Consider the following 23,143-nt stretch of genomic DNA (forward strand, 5'->3'; position numbering starts at 1 on the left):
TTGATACAATGTTTTGAGCCCAGCCCGGGTGCTTCTGCCTGCCTCGTCTGCAATGCACACTGTGCACAGAGGCAGGCATTTTAAAGGACCCATTTTTTTTTTTTTATTTTTGGGTGAAAATCGTATTGCAGTAACTGCGACATGATTATGAACATAAACAGCAAAAGGCCTTAATTATATCGCAATTTGCGATGCGATACCGCTTATTTTATGCCTTGAACTGAGAATTCCCCCTCCCTGTCTTAAACTCATAAATGTCCTTGCCTGACCCCTCTGACACCCACATGGCTGCCAAAAGCCTAGAACAAGTAGCAGGACTGAATGCCATTCAGCAGGCTGCGGTCTGGAGCTCCCTCCTATTGCATCTGTTCAAAGTCCACTCTGCCTTCAGAAGCCAAATGGAGAGAGACCCGTTTGAAGCAATCTAGTATTTGCCCCCAGCACCTCCCCCCAGGGGTATTGAAAACTGTACATGTGCAGTTATTTATTCACTTCCTTATGATCTGAGTTGCTGAAGTAAGAGCTGTTGGGATCAACAGGGTTCACATAGACCACTTTCATTAGGCCATAGCAACACACCAACCTCTTTTGGAAGCTGTGCTTTTGATGTTCACTTCCGCCTTCGTGGAAGTGCTTTGGAGCATGAAGTTGACTATAAGAATAAAGATTCATTAACCACCGGGCATTCTGTATTCCCATCTCTGAAAATGTTCAGTCGCTCCATTTTTAATTGGGTGATCGATTTCTAGTATTGCTAAATGTGTCTGCCCCTATGGTCTGACTGGTCTATGTTTAAGCCGTCTGGGAAACAGGGGTGCTGTTTGCATCAGATATTTTTTCCTTTACACGCTTTTCATGACATCGATTTGGCTTTGTTTCAGGGTCTTGCATGGCGGCCTAAAAAGGCAGAAACCATTTTGTTTCATTTGAAAGCGGCACACTGACTGGCAGACCGAAAGGCCATATGGAAATTTCAACACTGTCAATTACCCAATAGTGTTGTCAGAAAAAGCAAGAATTAAGTGGTGTGCCCTGTGTGTGAACAACAAGGCTGAAAGGAAATGAGGCCTACCTTCCATTACAGACTATTGAGGCACTGAAATGCATTTTCCCAAAGAGAAAGCTGCCGTAGAAAAGAATAAATTTGGCAGTTTGGCTTGCAAGGAACTGTGTACAAGGTAAACTCACCGGCGTGAACAATTCCAATGTATGTTATAATGGGAAGTTGGACATTGATGGCCTGATGCAAAATATTAAAGCAGGCCTGATGTGTAAAGGAATTGCAACAGTCAAAAATACCGGTTTTCTGTGCATGAAGAAAAGCTGTGCTTAACCCAAAAGACATTTTTCTTCATGACATTCGAAAGCCCGACTGCTCACCTGCCCCTAGCAGATGCAAGGGTCAAGCTCTGCTCTCCTCTTTATCTAATAAGGTATCCGTATAAATATTCCCCCCAAAAAAAACGGAATGGTGGAATTTTTCAAATTTCAGCTGTGCCAAAATTACATTCATCCGAAAACTTTGAACAATTCTACCATACCTGACCATTATATATTTATATATTTCTGAGGCTTGTGGAATCTGCTTAGATCACATCCTGTGCATAGGCCGACATCTAGTGGAAGCTGAGGAGTATTACAGTTTGTTTTTCGAAACTCGAAAATGGGCGTCGACACAGGGCGTGCCAGTAATACTATCCCTAGTGTGACGTCCACTGTACCCAAGATCCCTCACGCGTCTAGGATCCTCAGATTGTTTTTTTCGCCATACTGGTCGGAAGCATTTTGCCGAGTCCCCTGGCCTTAGCCATACTTTTGCTAAAATATACATTTATTTACATCCTTCCCCATCCCAACGTCGAACTTCGACACTCGACGCCAGCTGGAGAAAAAATCGACCGTCGGCTGCTGCATGACGGATTTGGGCCTCGGAAGGCCTCTGGCCTCGGCCCGGGCCTTGGAAGGCCTCTGGCCTCGGCCCTGCAAGTAGAGAGAGTGGGGGGTTGTACATACTCTACACTCTTGGTATATAGGTACACCTTCTACATTTCCTACACTTAACAGCCCGCTGCCTCAAGGTGCGTATGGAGGGTACCCCTTTTCAATTCTGCCCCAAGTGCAATCGCAAATACCCTTGGGTCGACAGGCACGCCACGTGCAATCTCTGCTTGCCGAGGGACCACCCCGAAGCGAACTGCAGAGTGTGTAGTAGGTTTAAACCTAAGACACTTAAGGACCATTCGACGAAGCGTTGGGCCCACCACGCCAGGCAGGCGGCCATGGCAGCGGAGGGCGCCTTCAGCGACGGCAGCGACGCCGTACTTTCGGACGGCGAGGGCATTACGGCGTCGAAAGACAGCCGAGCGCAAGTCCCCGACCTCGGAAGGTCGTCCGGCAGGGCGGCTATGGGGAAGACCCCCGGCGACGCAAGCGCTTCACACACCACACACACTAAACACACGAAGTCCAACCGAGACTCGACGATTCGGTGTCCTCTGGGCGTTCTCGATCGAGATCGCCGCATGACTCCAGGCAATCATCCACTCTTGTCAAAAGTGCCTCGCTCCCTAGGCTAACAGAAGTTCGATCATCGGAGGACGAAGACGACTTCCACCCCCAGGCTGCGCTCCAGGAGTCGGAGCCCGCAGACAAAATCAGCGAGGCCCCACGCTCGAAGGACAGGGACCCTACCCCCGATCCTCGACGCCAGGCGTCGAAAACCTCAGGAGCCACAAAAGGACAGGGATAACATTTTTCCACTCATGGGGAGGGGGGAAAACAGCAGAAGAAGCAGCCTTTGCACTCTTCCACACCTGTGAAACACCACTCCCCCTAAACAGACAGACAAGACCAGGTCTGCTGATATGTCTAAAACCAGCAAATCTACTCAAGATAAATCCCCGAGACTTGCTGAGAGAGTCATTCCCAGTTCCAAAAAATGGTCCAGTGAAGACATAGATAGGGTCATGTCAAGGATGTCTTCTTTGGCTGATTTTTACGATAAAAATCCAGACCATTTCCTTTCGTATGATCCACAAGGGGCGACACCCTCAGGCTCTAATGATCCTATCCCCCCCGAGTAAGAAGCCCCGGTTTGAAACACCGATGAGGTCTACAGACCCCTTCGAGGTACAACCATACTCAAGACCATACTCACTGTATCAAGGAGAGGCTTCCTTTGGTGAGGACCAAGAATTTGGCATGGTAGAAGAGCAAACCAGGACGGGCTACTATGGGGATGATGAGGACCAAGAAGAGGAAGAGGAAGACTCTGAAACCTACAGAGTAGATTCCCCTGTAGAAAACGAAGCCTCGGTTACCGACTCCCCTGTCGATAACCAACCCCTCCTAAACGAGGTTCTCGCACGTGCAGCAGAACATTTCCATATTGACACCCACGGTGTCCAGGAGGAGAGGGACTTCGCAGAGGAGTTAGTGGGAGAAAGGAGGCCTGTTGCCCAGACCATCCCTATCCTTAAGTCCATTCAGCGAAGAATAGACCCGTCCCTGGTGAACCCGAACCTCACCAGAGCATCAATCCCAGGGTTGAAAAACTTTTCAGGGCAGCCCAGTCTGACCCTCTCTATATAAGAGGACATCTGAAGCCAGACTCCCTAGTTGTCACTAACACTCGTAAGAGGGCTGGAACACCCTTGTCATCGTCCGAACCTCCTCCCGACAAGGTTCAGGGTCCCTTCTCACGCAACCCCAGTAGGGGGACGCATTTCCAACTTCACCCAGGCTTGGGAAGGGATCACATCAGACAGATGGGTGCTGTCAACAGTATCCACAGGGTACTGTATAGAACTACTGCAGCGTCCACGGAACCATCCTCCACGACAAAGAGTACACTCTTTAGAACATCAGAAGATTCTCCTCGAGGAGATCGCCATTCTGCTAGAAAAGGACGCGATAGAACTCGTCCCGGGACACCAGGTAAACCAGGGTATTTATTCAACGTACTTCCTTGTGCCAAAGAAAGATTTGACAATGCGCCCAGTATTGGACTTACGGCCTGCCAACAAGTATGTCAAGCCCCAAAAGTTTCGTAGGACTACGCTACAAGAGGTAATCCCCCTCCTAAAAAAGGGGGATTACATGGCAACCTTGGATATGAAAGATGCTTATTTTCATATTTCCATGTTCCCAGCGCACAGAAGGTACTTGCGCTTCAAGGTGGACAGTCGACACTACCAATTCAAGGTACTGCCCTTCGGGATAGCTTCAGCACCAAGGGTATTCACCAAGGTACTGGCGGTGGCGGCTGCACACCTACACAGGGAGGCAATCCCGGTGTACCCTTATCTGGACGACTGGCTCATAACGGGGGAAACCCCAGTAATTTGCAGGACAAACATTCAAAGGACTATCGACCTCCTCCACGAGTTAGGCTTCTCAATCAACGAGAAAAAGTCAAGCCTGGTGCCAAGCACCTCAAAACAGTTCCTAGGAGCAATCCTAGATACTCAAGAGGGGTTGACCTTTCCTTCAGAGGAAAGAATTCGTAATATACTACTGCAAATTCCGCATTATCAGTCCGGTCGCCAAATAACGGTACGCAAAGCAATGCGTTTACTGGGCATGATGGCGTCATGTATTTACCTGGTCCCCCACGCGCGCCTGCGCATGCGTCCCATGCAGGAATGGTTGGCGAAACAGTGGTCTCAGGCAAGTGGTCAGTGGGACGATCTAGTGGTCGTTTCACCAACACTAGTACAAAGCCTTCACTGGTGGACAAGAGAGAATCTCGCACAGGGGAAACCCTTTTACGATCCCGAAGTACAGGCAGTAGTCACTACCGATGCATGTCTGACGGGGTGGGGAGCTCACCATCTCCACCACACAGCTCAGGGTCTCTGGTCTCCCTCAGTGGCCAAGAACCACATCAACCTGCTAGAGCTTCTGGCAGTATTCAGAGCGCTTCAAGCGTTCGTGCCCCACCTACTAAACCTGTCAGTGCAAATCCGGACGGACAGCACAACAGCCATGTTCTACCTGAACAAGCAAGGAGGGACTCGTTCGCCAAATCTGTCCAAGCTTGCCCAGAAAATCTGGATATGGGCACTCAGACGGAACATCTTCCTGTCATCACATGTTCCAGGGGAGCTCAATTCCCTAGCGGATGCTCTGAGCAGAGACTCCCTCCCAGAGGAACACGAATGGGTTCTTCACAGAGAGGTTGTAGAAGATCTCTTCTCTCAGTGGGGTTTCCCCACTATAGACTTATTCGCCACAAGCGAAAACAGACAATGCCCAGGATTTGCATCCAGGGTCCCCCAACCAGACTCCCAGGGGAACGCCCTGTGGATGAACTGGTCAGGGATGTTTGCGTACGCTTTTCCACCAACTCCTCATCAGGAAAGTGGTGAACAAGATGAACAGAGAGTCGATGGCGCTCGTCCTAGTTGCTCCCATGTGGGCAAGACAACCGTGGTTCCCACACCTACGCAGGATGGCGGTGTGCGAGCCCATCAAACTTTCAGCCTGGTACAACCTACTGTCCCAGCACCAAGGTCAAACAGTGCACCAGCAACCCAACTCAATGAACCTGGCAGCATGGCTCCTGAGGTCATAGAGTTTGGACATCTCAATTTACCACAGAGGTGTATGGACATCCTAAAGGAAACCAAACACAAGGCACTGTTACTTTGACAAGTGGAAGAGGTTTGTTATCTGGTGCCAGAGTAGACAAATCAACCACTCCTTCCACTATTGTTACATACATGCTCCACCTGCTAGATGCAGGATTGGTTTTTAACTCACTGAAAGTACACCTGGCAGCCCTGTCGGCATGCACCACTTCCCATAGCAAGGTCTCGTGGTGGAAAGTACCAGTAGTTAAAGCCTTCATGGAAGGAGTAAAGAGACTTCACCCTCCAATTTCAAACCCACCACCAGGGTGGGACCTTAATGTGGTGCTAGCCAAGCTCATGGGACCCCCTTTCGAGCCCATGCTTAAAAGCAGTCTCAAACACCTGACTTATAAAACGGCCTTCTTAGTAGCTATTACTTCTATAAGAAGGGTCAGTGAAATTCAGGCTCTGTCAGTGCAGGATCCCTTCTTTACTGTCCATAAAGACAAACTGGTTTTACGCACACACCCTAGGTTCTCACCTAAGTTTATATCAAAATTCCATGTAAACCAGTCCATCGAGCTTCCGGCTTTCATCCAGGACCCTCAAAGCTCGGCTGAGGTGAAACTACACACCCTAGATGTGCGTAGGGCGGTCTTCTACTATGTAAATGACCAGACCGCTAAGAAAAACAGATCAACTGTTTGTCTCCGTAGCTACAGGCAGAGAGGGGGATCGCGTCTCTAAAGGTGCCATCTCGAAGTGGATTATTAACTGTATCCAGCTGTGTTACTCACTCTCTGAAAGAACTCTGCCCTTCACGCAAAGAGCCCACTCTACTAGAGGCATTGGGGCTACTCTGGCTTTCATTGCAAATGTACCCCTTGACACCATTTGCAAAGCAGCTACTTGGAGCTCTATTCACACTTTTACTCAGCATTACTGCATTTACACCCATTCCAAGGCAGATACACAAGTGGGACACGCGGTTCTAAGACACTTATTTGCTCATGACCCTTATCACATCCCACCTCCTTCTTCAGGTACTGCTCGCTAATCTATGCACAGCATGTGAACTGAGCAGATTCCACAAGCCTCAGAAGGGATACATTACTCACCGTAATCGTATTTCTGATGCTTGTATCTGCTTGGATTCACATGCGACCCACCCTTCCTCCCCTCTGAGAGAAGGCGCATGGTTGCTTGTAGTCTTACCTTTCTATCTATCTGCTTGGATTATCTGTACTCCCGCTACTCCTCATGCTACCCCATGTCAGAAAAAATACAATCTGAGGATCCTAGACGCGTGAGGGATCTTGGGTACAGTGGACGTCACTCTAGGGATAGTATTACTGGAACGCCCTGTGTCGACGCCCATTTTCGAGATTCGAAAAACAAACTGTAATACTCCGCAGCTTCCACTAGATGTCGGCCTATGCACAGCATGTGAATCTAAGGAGATACAAGCATCAGAAATACGATTACGGTGAGTAATGTATCCCATATATATATATATATGTGTGTGTGTGTGTGTATATGTATGTATGTGTATATATATTTTACACGGCCCATGTTAGCAGCTGCGTAGTAATGGTTAAATTGCTAAACCCATAGGAAGACCACTTTTTCGGCAGCTTGTAACTTTGCTCTCCCTGGAGGAATCCTCACCAAAGTTAGCAAAAAGGTATATGGCCCCATCTGAATTTTTTTCAACAAGTTTGGTAAGGTTTCGTGCAGTGGGGGCAAAGTTATAGAGGGGGGGGGCCCAATTTATTTTTCTCCATAGACTGAATGGGGAAAACATTTGCGCACCGCTACAGGCCGAACGGCTGGATGGATTTCCTTCAAATTTGCGGCAGGAGTGGGGGCTTGGGACAGAGCGTGCTTTTATGTCTTTGGTGGACATCCGACCAGTACATTTAGTACATCTCAAAAAATTACTGATATCTGGCTCCGCTGACCCATCCCCCTGTTCGCTCTATGGAATGAAGTCTCATTGGCTTGCAGTACGCCGTGCTGTCGGCAAACTTTGGCCGCGTCCAGTGGTTGGCTGGAGGGAAGCGTGCTGTGCATCAAAGTTTTGGGGAAACGCTGCATGGTGTATCGGAGGAGAGTGTTGTGGTGTGTGTGCCAAGCTCCTACGGCAATGTGTGCATGGCTGGTGCTCTTGTACGTAACAGTGTGCCCACTAAAGTTAATCATATCTGGCTTTGCTCTGGTGTCCCATTTCCCTGTTCGCTGTGCGGTCCAACATTTTATTCCACTGCAGTGTGCAGTGACGTGACGTGCGTCATACGTTTTCGATACTGCCGGCATGTTGTATCCGAGGCGAATGCAGCAGTGAAAGGGCTTGGAAAACATATTTTACGGCATCTGGTGGTGGGAAGAAGGGCTGGAAAGGGTGCAGGAGTGAGAAGTGCTTCATTTGATAGATCTAATTTGAAGAAGATGGTGGTGTGCCACCGGTATCCGTGCATACTACGCCAATTCGCGATCACCTCAACAGGCAACAACCTTGTCTGGTGATTGCAGACAGCCTTCGTTATGGCATGACGGCTCCAGCGGCGATCTCTTTCTGTGATGAGTGGTGGCAGGCTGAATTGCAGAAGGGGAGTGCATTCCATATGACCTGAACATTTAAACATAGTGTGTACTGTGGTGTGTGTGTGTGTGTGTGTGTGTGTGGTCCATAGCCCCTTCATTGCATGGCTGGAGCTCTTGCACGGAAAAATATGCCCACTGGTTGAAAATGTATGTCCCCTGGTTGCAAGTAGGTGTGACATTGTTGCTTTGTGTGTGTGGTTTGGCTGCATTGCACACATTGTTGTTTGCATGGGTGTGGCGATTGTTAGAACATTCTACAGTTGTCGGTGTATGGGTGTAGATATTGCAGTGAGCAGTCCTGCAGTGTCTCTACTGGGTGCAGTGTTGAAATAGTGTTCTTATAGAAGAGTGTACGGTTAAACTGGTTCTTATATGTTCTTGGGTAGTCTGCATTGCCCAGATTACTAAGTGTTGTAGTGCACTATGCAGTATTGGTTTTATGCACGTAGTACAGTGTTGGGAGCAGAACAAATGTTGTGAAGGTTTTGTTGTTTGGTTGCCTTTAATGCAATGCTTTGTGAATGGAAGTGGGTAGCGGTGCCAAACACTGTGGTATGTTTCTGCATTATGGTAAGTGGAACATGTGTGCGTGCATCCATGCTTTATGGTGCGGTGGTTGGGTAGAAATGCTGGTCCCTATGTTGTCTTTGTGAATTCTGGCACATGGCTACATGTTCGCCTGCGTGGCTCTGTTATGTTGTGGTGGGTCCAGGCACCTAACAGTCTTAGCCTAGGTCTTCACCACAGCCACCACAACAGAATTCAGCAATGCAGTTGTAACTCTGCATGTCTTCGAAGGTGGGGACCTTTACACAATGGTTGTGGGGGACATTGTAGACTTGGTAGAACAGCAGAAGGGAGCTGCTATGCGTACCTTAGCATATGGTGTAGGTAATTGCACGTTAGGGAGGCACATGTAACCATTCGCTTTTGCTAGGGTTTCACCTTTATAAGACCCTTCAAATGTTGCATTGTAGGCACGGATGGAGCCCTTGCACTGACCAGTATGTCGACTGTTTGCAAGTAGGTTTGCTTTGTGTGTGTGTGGTTTGGGTACATTGCATACATTGTTGGTTCCTTGGATGTGGTGATTGTTAGAACATGTTACTGAACATGTTACAGTTGTTGGTGCGTGGCTGGAGATGCTTCAGTGAGCAGGGGTGTGTCCACAGGTTACAGTGTTGGATTTGTGTTCATATAGAAGAAGGTATGGTTAAACTGGTTCTTAAATGTGCTACGGTAGTCTGCATTGCACAGATTAGTAAGTGTTGTCGTGCACTATGCAGTATTGGTTCTATGCACTTACTAGAGTATTGGTAGCAGAACAAATGTTGTCCAGAATTTGTTGTTTGCTTGGCAGTAATAGAATGCTTTGTGAATGGAAGTGGGTAGGGGTGCCAACCAGTGTGGTATGTGTGTGGATTATGGTAACTGAAACATTGTTAGCATGCATCGCTGTATTATGGGGCGGCGGTTGGGTCGAAGTGCCGGTGCCTATGTTGCCTTTGTGAATTCTGGAACCTGGACTACATGTTAGCCTGCCTGGCTCTGTTATGGTTGTGGTGGGTGTGGCAAGGCCTAGACTGTTGGGTGCATGGTCAAAGGCCGTAGGACGTAGGCCATGCACCCAACAGCCTAGCCCTTCACCACAGCCACCACAACCAAATGCAGGCGTGCAGTTGTAACCCTACATGTATTTGAAGTTGGTGACATTTACACAATGGTTGTGGATGACATTGTAGACTTGGTAGAACAGCAGAAGTGAGCTGCTATGCGTAGATTGGCATATGGTGGACATCATTGCACCTGTTGCACAATAGGGAGCCACATGTGACTATTTACGTTTGCTGTGTTTAGGCCCTTATAAGACCCTTGCTTTAGGACGTGCTGTAAGATATTGTGGCATGAAAGGAAGTGTTCAGCACCACACATGTAAAATATGGCCTATCTACACAGGCACCTACATACCGTTCAGCACACCCGAAGCAACGTTATGCAGCCATGCATGCAAACATGTGGCTAGGGTGGAAGCTGGTAGGCTCAATTGCAGATGGGGAGTGAAGTGCACATGACATGAGCATTAAGGTGTACTATGGTTTGTTCTCTGTGGTGTGGGCCTTGCACCTTGGATGCATGGCCGGAGTTGAAAGGGAAGAACTGTCCCTGCTTTACTGTGGCACGGCCCTCACTGTAGCTGAGAAAGCGCATGTGCCAGATCCTGCCCTTTTAAGCATGGTGGGCATGGAAATGGAACTGTGGGAATTAGCCAATCGGGTGTCGAGGGTGTGCCTCACAGGAAGGGCCAGTACTATGTTTCTCCCCCCACCCCCCATCAGTCTGTGCAGTGAGGGTGGCAGGCAGCGATGGAGAGGTGCAGAGTCCTAATTGTGGGTGATACCTTTGTGCAAGATCTGTACATGTATGCTGCGCAAAGAGGCCTGCCTGCTAATTCTGCGTTGGAAGGAGTGGAGGCTTTCTGGGGCACTATCTTTGAGGGCAATTTCGGCAATATGGTTGACCTTTGCAGATGCGTGGCCTTTGTCAGTACTGTTGATGTTGTCGTACTGCATTATGGAGCTGTACATTTGGGGTACATGTCGGTTGGACGTTTGCTCCATCGCCTAAAGTAGTTGATGGGAGAAGCAGATTTTTCTCTCTGCCAAGGTGGCTTTCTCAAGCATACCACCAAGAGGAGCATGGGTCCATGCCGGTGTAATTTGTCCCCAGCCAGAGGTCGGAAGGTGTTTCATTACCAGAGGCATGTGTCAATTTATGTCCACTGCTGGGATGTTCTCCACCGACTATGACCACCTTAATGAGCGAAATTTGCACTGGTTCCATGTAAATGGCATTTTATTGACTAACATTGGCAATGCTGTTTTGTTTAAAAAGTGTTGAAGACAATCCTGTGACAATGGAAGGAGACAACCAAAAGAGAAACTCAAATAAAGAGCAAAAACCAAAAAGGTTCATTGTATGCACGTAAAAAAATATATATATATATTTTACAAGGGAACAATAAAGATAAATTCCCTTTCCTGTTTCATACCCCTCTACTCCCGCCCCTCCTTCCTAGTACGATAACTCGGCGGATTCCACAGTAGTTTCAGGATTAAACTTGCTACATCCGCCCCTTTTCAGGATGGTAGCCATGGAAATGGGACAGTGGAGGCAAAGGGATTGCTCTATGGTTCCTGGTTGTGGTGTGTATGGAAAAACTGTGGCAGAAGGTCTCTTTGTACATAGAAACGCAGAAGACCATGGTGAAAGTGTGCAAGCTAAGGGGCAGGCATCCTGTTTGTATGCACCCACTGTATGTACTTGTTTGGAGTTGCTAACATACACTTAGTGTTGCTTTTCTGCCATCATTTTTCATACGTTTGCAGTAAGTGGGGTGGTGCGGGGGAAAAATGTGTCACGTGTAAAAGATAAGTGGCAGGCTTTCTGTTATGATGCATGCAATGTGTGTGTATAATATCATACAATGTGATATTGTACGATATGCCATTTGTACTGCGCATATACATACGTTTTTGAAGGCGCGCCGAGACAAGGGCGGGGGAACCGAGGGGAGACAGAGACAATTAACCTACTAGGCCAGGTGTCACTCAGATCGCCCAAGTGCATGTGGAGGGGGGAGGAGAAAGTGCAGTACATGGGAAGAAGAAACACAGACAATAAGTAAAAATATGGCCCGATGGTGGCAAGTGCAAGGATAAATGCAGACATCAGGTGATTAGGGATACAGAAAACAGTCCCCAAATGCGGGGTTTGCCAGAAAGGCAGTGCAGGAGTACGACTGGCGGAGGGAGGTTGCCTGGGCCTGAGACCAGAGGGTGGCCAGGTAACCAGTTCAGAATAATTTTCAGCCAGGAAGTCTACAGGGGATAGGAGGAGAAAAAGCAGAGGCAAAGAGAGAGGTTTTGAGGTGCTTCTGGAACCGGCGATGGTTCTCATGTTTCGGGCACACAGGGAGGCTGTTGCAGAGGGAGGCCCCAGCCGAAGAAAGAGATCTACCACCAACTGATTGCTTGCTGAAGCGAGTGACCCTGAGGGAGTTGGAGGCGGATGAGAGAAGAGCTTGAACACAGAGACATTTATTAAGTGAGAGTTGCAGGTATTGAGGCCCCCAGAGCTCAGAGGGCCTTGTGCATAATGCAGACAGTTTTGACCTTATTCTTCGCTGCTACTGGGAGCTACTGCAGACGTTTCAGTTCCGGAGAGATCCGATCCCTGGGCGTGAGGCCAAGCACAAGGCATGCAGTCTTCTTCTGGATGAGTTGCAGAGGGCATCGAGTACAAGCAGGAAGATTTAGAATGAGGCTGCTGCAATAGTCTAGTCTACAGAGATCCACAGCTGTGGAGAAAGTGAGCTTTTCGGCCGTTGCTTTAGGTTGGTAACATACATTCAGGGCTGGTTTTGGTGGCATATTTTTATGATTTATGTAGGAGATGTGTTAGTGGGGAACCAAATTCGTAGTATTGTCGGAAGGAATTACAATGGGTGATACAGGTAAATGGAAACATTGCAAGCATGTACAATTGAAGTGCCACTTGACGATAGTGGATGGGAGAAAAAAGAGCAACCTTTTTAAGAACGTAATGGGTGCTCACTGGCTGATACCGTGCGCACAGGCAGTTATGACGGAGTTGTAAACATACTGCAGAAACAGTTTTCATGCCTGCACTTTGTGGTTATGGGTGCTCATGTGGATGAATGTTGATGCACAAATCTTGCATTCTTTTACTGAACTTTCCACTGGACATGCTTTCCAATGACACAACACTTGGAGGCTCAATGTGCAACAGTACATATGCAGTGTTGTACAGAAGTGACGGTGTTAGATGCTAACGTCTTAGATACCATTGGTGGATGCGTGTGTGACTATTTAACAGTACCCAATGAGGTAGTGATGGACAAAAAATAGTGGAAAGTGAAGGACTGCTCCTGCTTTACTGGGGCGTGGCCCTTGCGGTACTTGGCGAAGTGCTCGTGCCACATTCTGCTCTTCTCACCCTGCTGGCCTAAGGAAATGGGATTGGGAATTGTCCAATCAGGTGCTCAGGGTGTGCGTCACAGAAAAGGGCAGCAACATTTTTTTTCATTACTCTGTGTAGTGAGGGTGGCAGGCAGGGATGGAGAGACGCACTGTTTTGCTAGTCGGTGATGCCTTTGTGGAAGATCTGTTCAGTATGCTGTTGAAAAAGGCTTTTTTGGCAATTTCGATTTGGAGGGAGTGGAGGCTTTGTGGTGCTGTGGCGATGTGTCCAGTTTTTGAGGTCTGCTAGCAGAATGTCGACGAGCGGCCACTTTCGCAAATGTACATGGTGTGGTCGTGCACTATGGTGTTGCATTTGGGTTCCATGGCTTGCTCCCGTGTGTACCGTCAACTGAAAAAATTGATGAAAGCAGTGAAGTGCATTTTTCCCACTGCCAAGGTGCTTTTCTCGTGTATACCACTGAGAATAGTATGGGACTATTCCAATGATTGTTGTCGCCGGCCAGAGTTTGAGTTGTAGGTTGGAAGGGGTCTCATCAACAGAAGCATGGGTGACTTCTTTATTGCTGCTGGGATGTTCTCCTGTGAGAATGACAACATTGGTTCTCGATATATACACCTTTTCGAAGCAAATGACATTTCTTTGTCGACCAGTGGCAATGATATTTTGTTTTGCAATCTACAGGCTGCACTGAAGACCCTATTGTAAGAATGTGAGCTGACCTGCAAAACCACAAAAAAGGTGTTTCTATGGAAGCACCTTTTTTTACATTTTTTTTAGAGAAAACATTTTTTTAAAAAAAAGGCTATTTTCAGAGCCGCCACTACTAACAAAGTCCCCTAACCTGGTTGAAATGTATTCCCCACTCAGCACGAAAAGTCTGCAGACATTGTGATAGTTGCAGGGTTGCATTTGTCACATACGCCCCTTTTGTGATGTCATCTTTGATGTCATGGGTGTTAGTTTTAGCAGTGCACAGTGGTGGCACGAGTTATGGTTGCTTAGCTTACCATAACTGGCGAATTTATGGGGTTTTACGGTTTTACTTGTAACCATAGTATGGCTAGGTTGGTGATGGTGCAAAGTAACTGTAACGTCCCTGTAACAAAGTTTTTGCACTGAAGTTGCTAGGTTATTTTTGGGGCAACTGAAGCATAAAGTCCCTTTACTGAAGTTTTTTCACTGAATTTGATAGGTTTTTAGTAGGGCACTGTAACCAGACCCTCCCTTCAGCATAGTTTTTTTCAGGGGATAGATTTGTAGTAGCGCAACTTAACCATAACGTCCGTTTACTAGGTTTTTTGTTAGTGAATATATATGATTCGGATCTAATGCTTAGACACAAGCTAAAACTAAGTGCAATGAATAGATCTATAAATAAATTGTCTGGAGGAACCTAAAGGCCTTTTTATTACACCAGTAGCTCATTTACAGCTGCAATTAAGCAACTCTCAGCAAAATGTCTAGAAAGGCAACGGCCACACTGATTATGGGTATGCAATGTGTGAGGAAATGAGCAAACACCCTCTTTTGCTATAGCTTTGTCTCCTAGGTGCTGCTTCAGCCAGAACTAGAAAGGGAAACCTTATGGCCCGGGGCTTCTACCGTGATCATATGGTATTGTGCACTTTTACATGCGTGTTTACAGAACCAGTGACTTTAAGTTTTTGTAGTAAATAAAAACAATTTAATTCACAGACTCCTGCATGCTTGGACGCTGGAGTCATTGCCCCAGGCAACCATTTTGCCATCTCTGATGTTTTTGCCTGAAAATTGATTGCTTGCAAGTACAGTCTTTCTGTTGTGATGTGCTTGGTTAGTCTGATGTGGTTTGTCATGTGATTTATGATGTCACCAGAGTGCCTGTGGAATGTTGATGCATGAGTGGGAGAATGCTGTGATGAGAGTTCTATGTTGGGTCAGTTGAGCCCTCCCTCCCTGGGTGATGGGTGCCGGTGTCTTGGTCTTCCTATCTCCTTATTGCTTATGTCTTAATTCTGTAACTGTAACATAAGAACTGAAGTAAACTTATCAAGTAACCTAAAGCTGCCTGGACTGAGCTTTATAACACTTTCTGCTAAGCATTCCGTTTCACATCTCATTAGCTGACCGTAAACTACCAGCAATATCAATTAGTGAGGGCGTGAACAGGTTTACTTAGTTCGTCTGGCCGATGCTGGGATTTTAAAATATCCAACCACTCTGTTCTTGCCTATACCTCTTGGAATATTTAATTGTTGAGGTTTCTCCGATGCAGTGGTAATGCAGGTAAAAAACCATTTGGTTATTTTTTGGGGCAAATATAATGTAGATGACTTATTGTCGCATGTCTGAGATTTTTTCTGAAAAGCCTTATATTATGGAACTCTTACACTAAGAAGATCTTCTTGTCAATCTGCTCTACAAAAGTAATTAACATTTGTATTGACTTTCATTCAATCCTTTCTGAAGGCAAACATTAATGTCTAATAACTGTAAAAGTAATAGAAATGGAACGGTAGCTATTAGATGTGTGCATAGTATCTACAACTTGCACGCTACTAATGCCTGAAAATGTAGTTGTTCCATTTGTGCATCACAGGTATTTTACTTACTATTTGGGCAACACTGTGGGTGGATTACCCACAGAACTAGGACGAGCCTGGATACCCAAAGAATCTCTGGCTTTTTCTAAGGACAGGCTCACATTTTTGTCTTTAAAAGTGGAGGGGGATGAGGAGTGAGGGAATAAGCCACAGGAAAAGTTGAAAAAATGAGGAATATGTGTGTGAGAAAGTGGTAGCTTAGAGGTACGTGGGGAACTAGAAGCTTATCACGCTTCAGGTGTATCCAGCAACTACCCAATCAATCTTTTCTCATAGCTAGGCCAGTAGCCGTCAGCTCAGCCTAGGTAGCATGTGTCAAAGCACTTGTCAAATGCCCAATGCTAAACAGTGAAATGATTGAATGATCCAAATAAATGGTTTGCTATACAATAAATGCTTGTTTATATTATAAATACTACATAATTCATTACCTGCCACCAAAGTACCTTGGATTACCTCACAAAGCAAATCAATTGCTACAATGTTAGGTTGGCTAATCGCCAGCTTCCACCCTGTCAAGGTATAAAAGATTCAAAGACTTAGATCGTTCCATAGTCTGCGTTCTTCAATCTGGGAAGGTTTGCTTGAGGAGTTCTCTTTTTAAGACACTGCAGAGGTATTGCTGTATCACCCACAACCTCTGCAGTGATGAACATTCCACTAACATCCCTCTTAACTCTTTAATCCTTTGAAGTACTGTACAAAACCATAAACTAACAAAGCTATTTTTGAGGTGCTGGTGTACTTCATAAGACCTATAACAAAACCTTGAGGCTTTTGATGTATTGGTTTCTAGAGGGGGCCCATACAAGTCTGCAGATGGGTGCAAAATGCTTCCATATCCCTTCATCTCCAGTGTTTTTTTTTTTTTCTTTGAGTTTTTTGCTGAAAAAATGAATAGAAAATGTGTATTCTTATTTTTTGGGGACGGGGGGTGGCCCCAAACCCCTCTCCCCTATTATATACTCCCTAGTCCCCCCATAACGATTATAACCCCCATACCCACCCATATTTTTGAATCCGTTTTTATGGCAAATAAATGACGCAAAAGACTTGTCAAAAAAACCCCTATCGATGTATCAACGTCGTACTGTGAAAAATACCCAGAGTGTCTCCATGAATCTTTCTGAGTGGGACAAACGCATGCAGTCATAAGTCCGAGTTCTTGGGTGCCGTGCTCTTTTTGTGGTGTTGATGTGGCCTTGCAGCTTCTTCATGGCACTGGACTCGATTGTAGCAAGGTGGGATCACTTTACGGTGATCACTTGATCTGATTTGTCTTATCGGCCAACCTGTTAAATTCTCTGGCTTATAAGGGATTTGACCAGTGGGATGTTCTCCCGTAGAGCCGAGGCCCCATCTCTACCCTAAAGGAATGGCAATCTGTCAAATTTGCCTGAGCGAGGGGGATTCCTCTAGTTGAAAAAAAAGAATTATCTGCCCATGTCATGCGATATAACATAAAATGACATAACATCTTATTATATAAACCAACATAACCCAGCAACCTGCCATATAATAGCACAGCATGTCAAACCTAACTGCATAAAGTAACCATAGAATTTCAAGAAATGCATAGCACAACATTGCTTGAGGTGAAATGGCAAAGGCTATGGTGGCATAGCCAACCTAGTGTAACATGGGATAGCAGTACAGGACAGGTGGCATGTGTGTTAAAGGTGCCTTGTGGCATGTGCCTGCAAGAGGCACATGCCACAACCCCCCCCCCCTCTAGGAAAACCATGCCACAACTTGACAACCTAAAATGAGAACAAACACTGAGAAACGTGGCCTGTGAAACATTTGAAGCCTGAGATGAAAATGCTTCCCATGGTGCATGCCTGCTCCTCTGAAAACCTTGGCTTCAAGACATTTTTTTGTGGTGCTTTATATATTGTGAACGTGCTGCCTTAATGCTGCTTCTGAGAGCTTTGAGACTTTAGCTATCATTGTTCCAAATCATAATTCAGCAATGAAGGGTTTAATAAAATCACTGCAAGCTATATAAGAAAATACCTTGACCATGTTGTCACATGTGTATGTGTGTACGTATGAAGTGCGGACCGACTGGCAAGCAATGGTGGGCAGTAGTAGGGCGCAGAACGACACAGATTTGCATAGATGTGGAAGATTAAAGGTTGTTAAGGTGTTGTTTGAAGAGTAGGGTTTTAAAATCTTTCCCAAGTGTTGCATTGCGGGTTGTATTCTAGAAACATATTTGCAGTTGGTTTGTGCTGGATGTGGGCTTCGAGCACAGACATATTGGGATTCTGATATTCCTATTCCACACTTACAAATGATACCGCAGCTATGCAGAAATCCTGCCGCTTCCTACTAACGTTGCCATGTACACATTTTACAAAAAAACACCGGAGGATGTGGACAAAATACACAGGCCCGGATTGGTAGCTGTAGTGAAAAAATTGAAAAAACACCAACACATGTTCAAAATAAATCCTATGTTCTAGGAAATCCCAGCAGCTTTTAATGTGGTGTCAAGTGATCCCCCATACCTGTTCCAGTGGTATGCAATTCCTTGCACCAGGGAATAAAGGAATGGGGAGACAAAAGCATACTTCTAAAGATTGGTGCCTACTCAACTACATTGCGCCATCCTTTGCGTGGAAGAGGGCTTCTATCATCGAATGCGGGCACCATGTGAGCATTCTCTGATCACTTTTATTCAATGAGATAATGTTTGAAAGCTTCATCAAGCGGGCTACGATGCTGACCCAGTGAGCATGACTCCTCTTTTTCAGTGCGCCTTTTACCCCCACACCCGTCACTATCAATTGTTAGTTGTGCCTCACAGGGAAAGACTGCATGCTGGGCATGCATCTTAGGGAGACACTAAATCACCCCATTTTCTAGTTAATTCTTGGATTAGACTATTTCCTAATCTTTGACTCAGATTTACTGGTTTCCCTTTTCGACACTCCAGTGATACCATTGGGCTATGTGTTCGTGGAGTATTTCTACTTGTCCAGTCCTGCTCGTTCTGCTGCTTGGATTAGTTCCTTTGTATGTATCCATTTGACCTATTTACTTGAGCATTACCTTGAGAGTGGTATACAGCATATCTGTTGTGCTTGTCAACTTCTTTTGGGTATGTTTTAATCTCCTCGGATGTTGATTGTACTCCTTTGTCTGCGGCTATGCTCATGGGTTTTCCTTCCCTCTTGAACTCTTCTTCTTAGTGAATTGTCGATCTGATAGTTTGGGCTTCTAGGAACTGGATACCAATTTATTTAAGTGAGCATTCCACAGAAATATGTTATAATTGTATTCTCACTGCATGTAGTCCACTGGGTCAATAACTTCTTTTTGTCACATTTTTGGATTCCACTCTTCTGAATGTAGTGAAGACACTCTTGTTTCGATATCTTGACAAATAAGATATATCCCTATTTTGGTTTTCTATGTCCACATCCATTTGTGGGCAACAGAATTGCTATCTTGTCCTGCTTTTCGTTACTGTCACTCCGATGTGTCCTCATTAGACTAGTCCTTTTTGCAGGTCTATGGGAGGAGTTAATTTAGGAGTTTTTTCATTATTAACTTATCTTGGAGGTATATATCTGTGCTTCCCCTTTCTGTAGCACTAGAGGTCCGTTCCGAGCGGTCTCTCTTCATGCTAGCCTTTCACTGTGTACATTAGTGTTATTGTCACTCAGTTTGGTACTTTCTTCCCATTCAGCTTGTGTGAGTTATCTTCTGCAGCACTTTTAAGTCTGTTGCTACTGTTGTCTCAGTGTTGGCAGTCTCAGAATTAACATGCTGGACTTTGCCCTGAGGTGCAGCATATAGTAATGCCTCCGGCGAACAAGCCACCAAACGTCCAAGTTTTCCCAAGCACTAACATAAGACCCTCCTGCATTCAACATTACATTTTATTAACTTACAATTCTCCAGATCTGCATAGGAAACACACGTCAAATATCAAAACACTTTAGGATCTGTTCACCTTCTCCCTTTTGGAGGACTCTGGTCTATCTAACAGGATGAATGTGCACTGATGATATCACAAAACATTCTGTCCCTGCTGCAGCCCTTTCTGTCTCCCTGCATCTCTAGCCCAATTTGCAGTCTTTGTCATCCTTTTTATCTTATTTTTCTTATTTTCTTTCCTCCAACAGACTATGGTCTGGACACCCATGGAGTGGGGTGCATGTGAGGTCACTCCACAGACAAGCCTTGGTGCAGTATAAAAGCATTAGAACACACCGTTTGCCAAAATGCATTTGTTTTTAAGGTATATCCTACTTTCAACAGAGGCTGTCGCATCAAATAGTCTGCCTGCTGATGCTGCCATCCTGGAATGCACTCTGTGGTGTTGCAAAATGCCTGCATTTCCGATGCCAGTCATTTGATCTCCAATGCTTTTTGGTTCTAGGATGTTCGAAGATGTCTACTTAGTGCTTAAGGCCTGTCCTTAAAGGAATGGTGCGCTCAGAAATATTATTGTCCCGAGGGTTTGGGCATGTATTTTTAAGCATACGTTGATCGATCGCACAAACATTTCCAATGCACCTTACCTTAGTTTTCCTCTTTTGTACACATGCGAAATCTGGCAGCAAGGCGTGGCCATCTTGTGCTAATCTTATCCGTTGCTGCATCGCCCTAAGGTGAACTGCCCAGGCGGCACTAAATCATATCCCCTGCCCCTGAGCCTGACATCACCAAACCTAGTGATATTCTCCGCCTTTCTCCGTGACGTTACTGGGCAGCGTAGCCAAACGCGCCCAGTCATCACCTACGTGAAAGTGACGCAGAACCCGGAAATCAACGCACATCATCTCACAACACAGCGCATCACAATTCAGAATATAAAACTGTACTTTAGGTAAAGTACATTTATTCCACAATAAACGCTCCGAGAACACCCGGCTATTGCCATATTCAATCAAATTGGATTTTATTTTCTTTGCTCTCGATCCAAAAATGTTTATCATGAGTCACGCAGTGTTCCTTTTGGGTACACAAGGTGTTCGTTTTGGGTAAAAGAAGCGCTTGGGTCGCACAGTGAATTGCAGGGGTTGTGAATCAACTTGGGGCTAGACCACCGTAAAGGATGTTATGTTGCTCCTAATGGCTGGCACCGCAAAAGGGCATATCGGCCCTTGGCGATCGTCCCCAAAAAAGAGTCAAATATATCCAGTTGTTCACAAGTATCTGCAGCTGCCAGTTGAAGAACCCATCAGTTGGCATCTGGAATCGATGACAATCACAGAATGGCAGGATGTACATGTTTGGAAAACATAATAGAAATGCGTCTCAGTAGCCGATCTTTATTACAATTTATCTATTGACTTATTAATTCGGTATAGAGTTAAAACTAACGATTAGCACAGACGTGAAACAATGTCAACAGAGAGAAAACAACGTCGAAAGTACTACACAATTTGCTTCTGAGGATAGTGCTATGGAGTATGTTCAACTCTAAACGGGATACGGAAGCTGACGCTACAATTCGAGATGCACTTAGATGGCATTTGAATTAAATATTAGCGTTGATCCTGTGGGAACCGAGTGGTGGTCTACATGCATCTTGATGCTGGACTGCCCATGTGCCCGGTAGAAAGAACAGTACACACAAAGGTTGTACTGGCGTTTCATTGCAATATGCCACACAGAACAAACAAGTAGAATGTAACCCAGCAATAACGGTCAGCTAATGATAAATTGATGCTCGTTCGTGTATAAAATCGTGGAAAGTCAAACTTGCATTATATTCGGCATTTCTATTCTCTTGGCGTAACGCAGACTCTGTTCACACCAACGATTTTTCATAAACTGAATTTACATGTCCCTTATTCCAGTTTTGGAATGGAGAACCTTATCATATCTTATGTTATTACACCCCTCCTTTGATTCAATTCCTTTAAAAAATGATCCCTTTCTCTCAAGGGCAAAAAACAATTGAACCTTATACTGTGTGTGCGATGCGTGGGCTTCCTCAGCTCGCAAGCAAAAATTCAAAGCTGGTGACCTTCACTCAGAATGAAGATACATTCTTAGTTTGCAACATCTTGGCTCACCGCATCCATGAGAACTGTAATTGTGATGCACGGGCACAGGAGGAAAAATGTGGGGGCTGTCCTTGCTCGATGATCGTGGCGCTGCTGAGGGGTAGGGGAAACTTTGCAATGACAGAATGCGCCCTACTCCAAAATTGTAGTCGAGGGTACACAAAAAGGAGTCAGTGTGTCTAGCAATAGCACCACCTCTGCTTATGTCACGGACTCCTTCACTTATGTAGCCTAGGTCTCATCCCTTTTGTGGGATTGTAAGGCAATTGTAACAACTGCACTAGTTGGAAAATAAATTAACAAAGAGGATACATTTTAACAGACTAATTTGATGCTTTATTTGGACACTTCATAAAAACATTGTTGATCAAAAAAACAGATGGTAATCATTTGTACCTGGATTTAAACTGTTCCACGGGCTGCGCTTTAGGTGGACAGGGCGCATTGGCAATGTTTTGTGGCAATGCATGTGTACTCGGAACAAAATCGCACGCAATTCCATGATTATGCATCTCCAAAACAATAATAAGATCTTTCACAAAATCAAATTCCATTTCCTCATACTGGCTTGACCACCCATTTATTTGCTTCTTTTTGTAAAGGCCATAGTCTAGTGAAGCATCCCAAGGTTTCCCGCAGTCCTTGATTGTTCACAGCCTACATTCTCGTTATGCGCTAATGCCGCTAGTAATATCCTATATTTCATCCCTTGAATGCCGAAATGCAATCTTTTTGGCCTGTACTTTAGGCACATATTGCTGTGAGTCCCTTCAGATCTCTTGATAGACTTTTATAAAACACAATCTTCTCAAGGGCTTTGTGTGGAGGCGAAGATGGAATCAACCACTTCTTCTTCAGTTCCTGCTCCGGCGACAAAGGGCCATGTTCACATTGGTGGAAATGTTGGTTTTCTGTCCAAGAGTGAACTTTGGAACAGTGGTGCCTCAGTGACCGCCGTTTTTCTAGTAGAATTTCCACAGACCCATCACAAGTTTTGGAGCTCCACCAAAGATGGTTGCTGAAAGACTGGGACCACTGTGAAATACTTTGGGAACCTTTTTTTTAAAAAAAAAATTTCCCCTGCAGCTGAGATTTTTTTATTGATGGATTTGGCAACGTGCCATACATCAAATTGATGACGAATATTTGGAAACTGCTCTCTCATTGTCTTGGCTATTGAAACGTGTCTATCCGTGGCTATGAGGTCGATTTGCATTCCCCTCGATTGTAGATCTTCCAGTGATTTCTGAAAACCAAGTTTCTCCATGGCCACTGAGGATTTACATTTGGACACCTGCACGACCACCAAACTCACAATTCTTTTTACTTTCCATGTCCTGAAAGTGTTATG

The 23,143-nt window shown here is 45.6% G+C and overlaps 1 protein-coding gene across 6 annotated transcripts in view; it reads left to right on the forward strand.

Moving 5' to 3' along the window:
- The window catches only part of PRKCD (protein kinase C delta), a 1,081,757-nt gene that overhangs the window by 62,687 nt on the left and 995,927 nt on the right, over positions 1-23,143 (forward strand). Inside the window, exon 2 of one of the 6 annotated variants that reach the window (XM_069643553.1) lies at positions 882-1,178. The exons of the other annotated variants lie outside the window; for them this stretch is intronic. The gene's annotated coding sequence lies outside the window, so the exon portion shown is untranslated. The remainder of the gene's footprint in view (positions 1-881; positions 1,179-23,143) is intronic. 6 annotated transcript variants of the gene reach the window in all.

The sequence above is a fragment of the Ambystoma mexicanum genome, chromosome 2p (assembly GCF_040938575.1).
Source record: "Ambystoma mexicanum isolate Mex_15411 chromosome 2p, UKY_AmexF1_1, whole genome shotgun sequence".
NCBI classification, from domain to species: domain Eukaryota; kingdom Metazoa; phylum Chordata; class Amphibia; order Caudata; family Ambystomatidae; genus Ambystoma; species Ambystoma mexicanum.